This window comes from Mus pahari, chromosome 21, assembly GCF_900095145.1.
Source record: "Mus pahari chromosome 21, PAHARI_EIJ_v1.1, whole genome shotgun sequence".
NCBI classification, from domain to species: domain Eukaryota; kingdom Metazoa; phylum Chordata; class Mammalia; order Rodentia; family Muridae; genus Mus; species Mus pahari.
This window is the reverse complement of record NC_034610.1, coordinates 42676583-42684200: the sequence shown is the minus strand read 5'-3', so window position 1 is coordinate 42684200 and position 7618 is coordinate 42676583.

Below are 7618 nucleotides of genomic sequence, written 5' to 3'. Positions count from 1 at the left end.
GCAACAATCAAAAATGAAAAAAAAGAAACACTGATTAGATAGTTATATCATTTGAACCTAGATACCTTCTAATTGAAAACAAATCGCCTGGGCCTCAGCCTTTTCCTGAACAGGCTGTACTTTCAGAGAATCCCAGAAGCGGTGCTGTCTCCACTTCCTCCCATGCTGCCCAAAGCACGATTTCTTTCCCACAGTCAGCAAGTAACTACGCACCAAAGACCTGTTATCTCACCAGCACGTTAGGAAAGACAAAGAATCACGGGACCCAGCGTCTCCTTTCCCAAGCTGGGGCACTGCTGGAAGACACTGGTTCCTACACATGAAATGGGAAAGCGTTTGCAAAACACTTCCAAACCTGGCAGCTCCTATGCTCCCCAACAGATTCAAACCCAGGGTCAGCATTTATGCCTCGGCACTGACAAGTACTTATGCTTGTAAGGAACGGTGGTGAGAGAGAGTGTTTAGAACGGTGGTGAGAGAGAGTGTTTAGTTTTCTGCTTCTTGGTGTATGCCAGACAAAAGCGAGTGGGGATGATATCTTTCATGCTTGAGAACTTGGCATCTTATCCAGACTGAGGATCGGAAGTCCAAGGCCAGTGTTTGGCTACATGAGACCTAGTCTCTGAAAAACAAACAAATATTTGACATACGCTTTTCCCCCGCTGTTCCTGGATGCATGATACTTAGACCTATCTCCTCTTTCCACACCAAGGTACCTCCAGTAAGACAGAAGCTCTGAGGAGGAAACGCACTTTGCCCTGGTGGACTTCTCCAACGTCCTGATGGATCCTGTAGCAATCGCATGTTGGCGTGATAAAAATCTCAGCGTATGTCATATTTCTGGAAACACGTGTTGTTTTTCTTGCTGAAGGAAATTTTATGGTGGCTCCTGGTTTCAAAGATTTTAGTCCATCTTCTTGGTGCCGCTGATTCTGGACTCATGGTAAGACAAAACATCATGACATACAGAGCAGTTGAAAAAAGTCTTTTTACCCATCACAGACAGGAAGCAGAAGGAGAAGGACCTGGGGGCCAGACACAGCCTCTCAAGTTCCATTTTCAGTTGCCTGCTTTCTCCAGCAAGGCTCCACATCTTAAGGTTGCCAGAACCTCCCAAGATAGCATCAGAATCTAGAGACCTAATAATCAATACCTGAGCCTGTGGGGACATTTTATATGCAAACTAGAACAGTGCTTTAATCACATTTTTGTTGTCGAGGTTACTAAGCCTGCTGCTTAAACTTTTCCTAAATTAGCCTTGAATTACATGCCTGGAAAGCTGGGAGAGGGTTGGAGATTGGCAGGTTTCACTTTTTTTTTTTTTTTTTAACCATAAGCCTACTCCAGCCTTGGTCACTTCAGCATTTGCTGTTGTATGGCTGCCAAGGTCAAAGGCTGCCCTGAAGATCTCCTGATAGGAATCCTAAGAACATTCTACCCCTGGGGAAACCCCTGCTGTATTATGACACCACAGCAGTTAATATGAAAGGTTAATCCAACCCCTTTACCTCTCAAAGGCCCAGTGTCCTATGTGCTTCAGTAACCTCCTTGCTGACTCTGTATCCAACACCACAGAAAGCAAACCAGTCCCACCAGGTCTGAATTGTATAATGTACCGTTAGCAGTAAGGCCACCTATTTGCTTCTCTCTGTATCTTTGGGGGAAATGGAAGTGTCCTGACTCTTAGGCACATACCCAAGGATACAGAAGTGCCTTACATTTGCTATGCGCAGCCCAATGACACAATGATAGAGATTTCCCTCCTCATTTAGTTAATCTCTTATTTTCCCTATCATTAGCAATTTTTTTGGAGCGGGTGCATAGTCGTATCCTTTGTCACAGGTGTATGAGTCATGTTTTGTCCCACCGGGTCAGTACAATAGGTTTTTCCATAATGAAACAGTCCCTCACGGAGGATGATTCAAAGCCATCTTTGCAGCCAAGCCTCATCCTTCAGAAATCCCACTGGCACACACTGACTGCCACCATCCTTTGACATTAAGTACAGTTTGTGTTCCTGTCTGGTGTCATTTTATCCTATTTACATTTAGAAATTATTAAGTAGATTAAGGTTAGCCTGGGCTATATAGAAGTCCAGTCTCAGAAAGTTAATTTGGGAATATATATATATATATATATATATATATATATATACTATTTTATTGTGTTTTATATGTACCACCATTCCACCCCTTATTACACCCTAATCCCTTCCAACCCAACAAAAGCTAGGTAGGAGAGAAATAGGGTAAGAGGGGAAAGGTGGCACAGATCTCTTATAGCCAACAAAACAGACTACTTTCTGCTGACTAGGGGTGCTGTGCATTTCGGGGTCAGTCCGATCTTCATCTTCAGGACATCTCCAGCTTCTACTTCTTGTCTCTTTGCTCCCAAACACTTCACAAATGGCAACAACAGCAACTGGGAGCAACAGCCTTTCGGAGCATCTCATCCATCTTGGGGGCTATGGAATTTTTACCCTCTCCAGATGCCCCAGAATTAAACTATCTGCTGCTAGCAAAGATCACACCCTTGCTAGTGTATGCGGCAAATCATAATCACCTGCTGTGAAGCAGCCTCTTATACCACTCCTGGGATAAAAACAAAAGCATATTCACATAACATAACTGGGTTTTTAAAGAAAATATGATTCTCATTACAAATATGGCTGTTGTTCATTTTCTGTCTTCTTATTTCAGAATAGTGGAGATAGAAGAGAAAAAAAAAAGTAGAAGATGCCAGAGTACACAGCCTACTTTACCTTCCACTGTCTAACACAGAATCTGAACATCACATTGGTCACCTTTGAAATGGGAAAGTAGATTAGACTATTTGAATTTTGCATACTAATACCCAAATGCTTTAGAATTCTGTTCCAAGCCATTTATTTCTGTTATTTCAAAATTTTTCATTGTATTTGAATGTGGTGGCACGTATCTATAATCCCAGCACTTGGAGGTAGAAGCAGAAAAATTGTGAGTTGAAGGATGGCTACATAGCGAATCCTAGGTCAGCCTGGCTACATATGATATTTCTGCCTTTTTGATTCTGTGTGTGTGTGTGTGTGTGTGTGTGTGTGTGTGTGTGCCTTTGGTAGAACAGATGTAAATTTAATTTTAAAGAAAACATATTTTATGTAGAGTGACAGATTTATTAAGAATTATAAAGGTGAGTTGGAAGAGCCATCACCAGTTGAGAACTAACACTCAGTAGAAGATATAAGATACATGCATCACTGACATTCAACAATGGATAAAATTGATAAAGGCCTCTAAAAAGGAATAGCTGAAGGAATTTCTGCTCGAGCTTTGACCCCTTTGTGATTTTTTTATAGTTCTTGTGTGTATCTACACATGCCGTATTTAAAAATGCATGGCTGGTGTCTCAATCAGGGATTCTATTCCTGCACAAACATCATGACCAAGAAGCAAGTTGGGGAGGAAAGGGTTTATTCAGCTTACATTTCCATACTGCTGTTGATCACCAAAGGAAGTCAGGACTGGAACTCAAGCAGGGCAGGGAGCAGGAGCTGATGCAGAAGCCATGGAGAGATGTTCTTTACTGGCTTGCCTCCACTGGCTTGCTCAGCCTGCTCTCTTATAGAACCCAAGAATACCAGCCCAGAGATGGTCCCACCCATAAGGGGCCCTTCCCCCTTGATCACTAATTGAGAAAATGCCTTACAGCTGGATCTCGTGGAGGCATTTCCCCAACTGAAGCTCCTTTCTCTGTGATCACTCCAGCTGTGTCAAGTTGACACAAAACTAGCCAGTACAGCTGGTATGTTTTTTTTTTTAAGTGTAACAATACCCTCATAGTCAGAAAGCGTAGGGGGTACAGGGAGAAAGGGGGAGAGGGGGGAAAGAAAGAAAGGAGGAGGAAGGAAGGAAGGAAAAGGAACTTAACCATTTTATTTCACTTAAATATTTTAGACTTATAACACCAACTTTGTCTATCTTTCATTATTTGTGAGCACATGTATGATGGCACATGTCTGTAATCCCAGGGTTAGGGCTGCTGAAGAAGCCTGGGTTCATAGCAAGTGTGTAAGCAGAGGAGCACGATGCAAGACCCTACCACAAACAAACGGCAAATGGATTTAGTATTATACTCTTTCCTCATTTCTACACATTGAATTCTTTATCCTAATGTTTTTAGCTTTTATTTAAAAACCATGCATACGTACACTCGCTAATTCCATTTGTCCTTTTGGGTGCCAAGTAAAACAACACCCTTTTAAGAATACAATCTATCCTTGTGTTTGCTTGTCTCCGAATTTCATTTCTATTCTTTGCAAAGAAGTTAAAAATACCGACATTTAAGATTTATCTATTTTGTTTGTCTTTCAACTTAAAAATTCATCTCAACATTTTATTAGACATTGAAGCCTATTTCTGAAATTTTGTGATCTTATAACTTTATAATGCAGGCAGAAAGTTTTGTTTTGAAGATCTATGATGTTAATTGGTTTTGGATTTTGAGTTTTGCTTTCCTGATATTTCTTTCTCTCCCTCACTACCACCCCAATTTTTTCTTCTAATTTCCAGAGATAGAATTTTGCTATGGAGTCCTGGCTAACCTCACTATGTAGCACAGGCTGGCCTTGAACTTGCATTGATCTTTCTGTCTCTTGCTCCTGAGTACTGAGATTAGGAGTTACATTAACTTTTAGAGTAAGATAAACTTAAATTAGAAACTTTTTTATTGACTTCATATCATGCTCCAAATCCCATGTACATGTGTATATGCACCTAGGCACATGTCTGCACACATTCTGCTGCAGATGCTTAAGGATGGACAGAACTACCACCCATCTTATAAAGATAACATCAAAGATCAAAGAGGGCAAACAATCTGCTCAGAGTGAAAGTGAATTCACTTTTACAGAGGTTACACCCTCAGGAGGACTGGCTACCAGCCTAGCATGGTGCCAAGGTCTCTGCTATGCATAGGGAATGACTGACTTAGTCAAACATCTAATAATACAGCTCTTGGCTGCTAGTGTTTAAACAGGACCAATGACTTTGTGCTTCCTTTAAAGTTCCCAATTCTCAGTTGTACTTAACAGACTTTAAACTGGAGTGAAGAGAGCACGTTGGGAAGATGACTTCTGAGAGAGATGATCCCCCACACACCTCCTCCCAGCCTATCTCACTGCTCAACAGTTTATTTAGAAAAGAAAACGATGATAAAAAGTCTTGAGCAGTTCATTCCCACTGGTGACACTATCACTTGAAAACCTGTGCTGGCATATTCCAGCATCACTACCTAGGGCTATGTGAGGACATGCTAAGACATCGCTGTGATCACCCACCATTAGTAACACTGACATGTGTCTAGTGGTTAGACAGGCACTGTGGTGTGTGCCTGTAGTATCAGATACCCAGGAGTCTAAGTCAGGCAGACCACTGGAACCCAGTGCTTCAGATCCAGTTTGAGTAACACAGTGAGACCCCATGTTTCCAAAAAGGGGAAAATGGGAGTAGAGGATATATATAAAATTTAAAAGTATTTTATAAATTTATTATTAAAAACTTATAAATAAAAACATTCTAATTTATTATAATTACTTTAGAATAAAATTAAAACAGCCACATCTACCAAGTGGCCACTGCAGACAAGGCAGGACACTAAATTCCTACAATTGAAGACTTACAAAATCTGAGCTTTAAACTAAAAGTATATTCCCCACATTAGTTTGTTGTATGCGAACTGGAATCTAGTATCTGGTTGCCTTTGCCAGGATAAGACTATTAGCTCTGTATAGGAATAAAGTGCTGGCGGACAGTTCATGGACGTTTCCTGATGGCTGCTGAAGCCTCAGTGTTCCTAAGCCAGGTGACATACGCACACTATTCATGACACTTGCTGGCAGAGGGTCATCCAGAAGGAAAGGACAAGAGTGTCCACCATCACTGAACACTGACTGTTGGCTGATCTGCCCAATCCAAACCTCTTTGAGTACTCCCTATCAGTTTCAACCTTCCAGAAAACCAACAGAATAAAAACTAAAATGAAAGCAGCAAAAGCGAAATAATACGAATTCTGTAGGTGCACGGGAAGGACGCTTTCCTGAATTCTGCCGAATCAAGGTAGAACAGACCCATCTGCTCCTCCTCCACCTCAGTCCCTGCTCTTACATGTATTGTCACATCTTCCCTTCCAGGTCCCTGAGCCTCTAAGGTCCAGCTTATTTACCTCCAGGTGGAACACACTCTTCTGGCTTCACACTTATTCTGCTCTATCCACTCCAGGATCTCTTACTGTCTGGGGAAGCGACACATTCACCTTTATCACTGTCCTGTTCTTTATATCTGATGCTTTACCTGAAATGTATTTAACAGCATGTGAGAACACGCAATCACATGCAAGCTTGGTAATACTTCTCCCATGTTTGAGGTGAGATTGCTGCTGAGTGATTATTTTTTGAATGACTCAGGAGACCGCTGGAGCCCTCCCAGACAGGGAATTGATGCTAACATCACCCATTCCAAAGCAGTGTCACAACTACCAGAATACTTTAAACATTTGTAACAGGAATCGACTTGAGACATTTAGATGATGTTATTCTGTGCCTGTGGCTTCCTTTCTCCTTCCTACGAGTTGGTCTCACTGAGCCAATGGGCAGAATGTAAAGAATGAGAGCCATTACTTTGCATATAGAACCAGAAAAAGACTCTAAAATATGCCAGACATGACAACACATGGTTGTACTCCCAGAACAGGAGGATCATTGTCAATAAGCATGAAGCCAGTATGAAATACATAGTGAGCTAAAGGTTACTCTGTACTATATAGAAAGATCATGACTCAAAGGCAAGGAAAATATCAAACACATTCTTCTATTTGGAAAATATTCATCTTCATTGAAGAAAAAGAAATACGTGTACTAGGCTGAGCCAGTAGTTGGAGGGCAGCTGCTCGCACACTGGAGGACCCCTTTTACCTGCCGCAGGAGACAGTCATGGCCAGATCTCAAAGTGTCTGTCAATCAGAGCAGTTTGGGATGAACAGCCTAAAAACAATGGAAGCCAGGAAATTAAGCAGCCTATGGCAGACTTTCTCCTATCTTGGGTATGGAGTAGTCTCTAAGATTTTGTCCACTAAAGTAAGCAGACTGGTTGTGAGAGAGTGGGAGCCAGGGAGCAGAAGAACACAAGGCCAAGATGCTATTATTCTGGGTAAGGCCTGGGGATGGACATGTAGAACCCCTGATATCAACAAGGGACTCTGGTACCATAAGCAATATATATGGGGATGAGCACCCAGACCTATGGACAGCCTCCTCATAGGAGTGGAGATGCTCTGAAGGCAACACGTGAGTCTAGGGCTGCTCCTTCCACCGGACACACAGTGCTCTAACAGCACCAGAAGAGGTGAGAAACTGATCTGGGGCAATAATATAGGTCTCTAATTTCAGAACTTACACAACTAAGTCAGGAGGACTTGTGCTTGTTCATGTCCAATCTGGGCTATAGAGTAAGACCCTGTCCAAAAAAGAGAAAGAAAGAAGGAAAGAAGGAAAGAAGGAAAGAAAGAAAGAAAGAAAGAAAGAAAGAAAGAAAGAAAGAAAGAAAGAAAGAAAGAAAGAAAGAAAGAAAGAAAGAAAGAAAGAGAG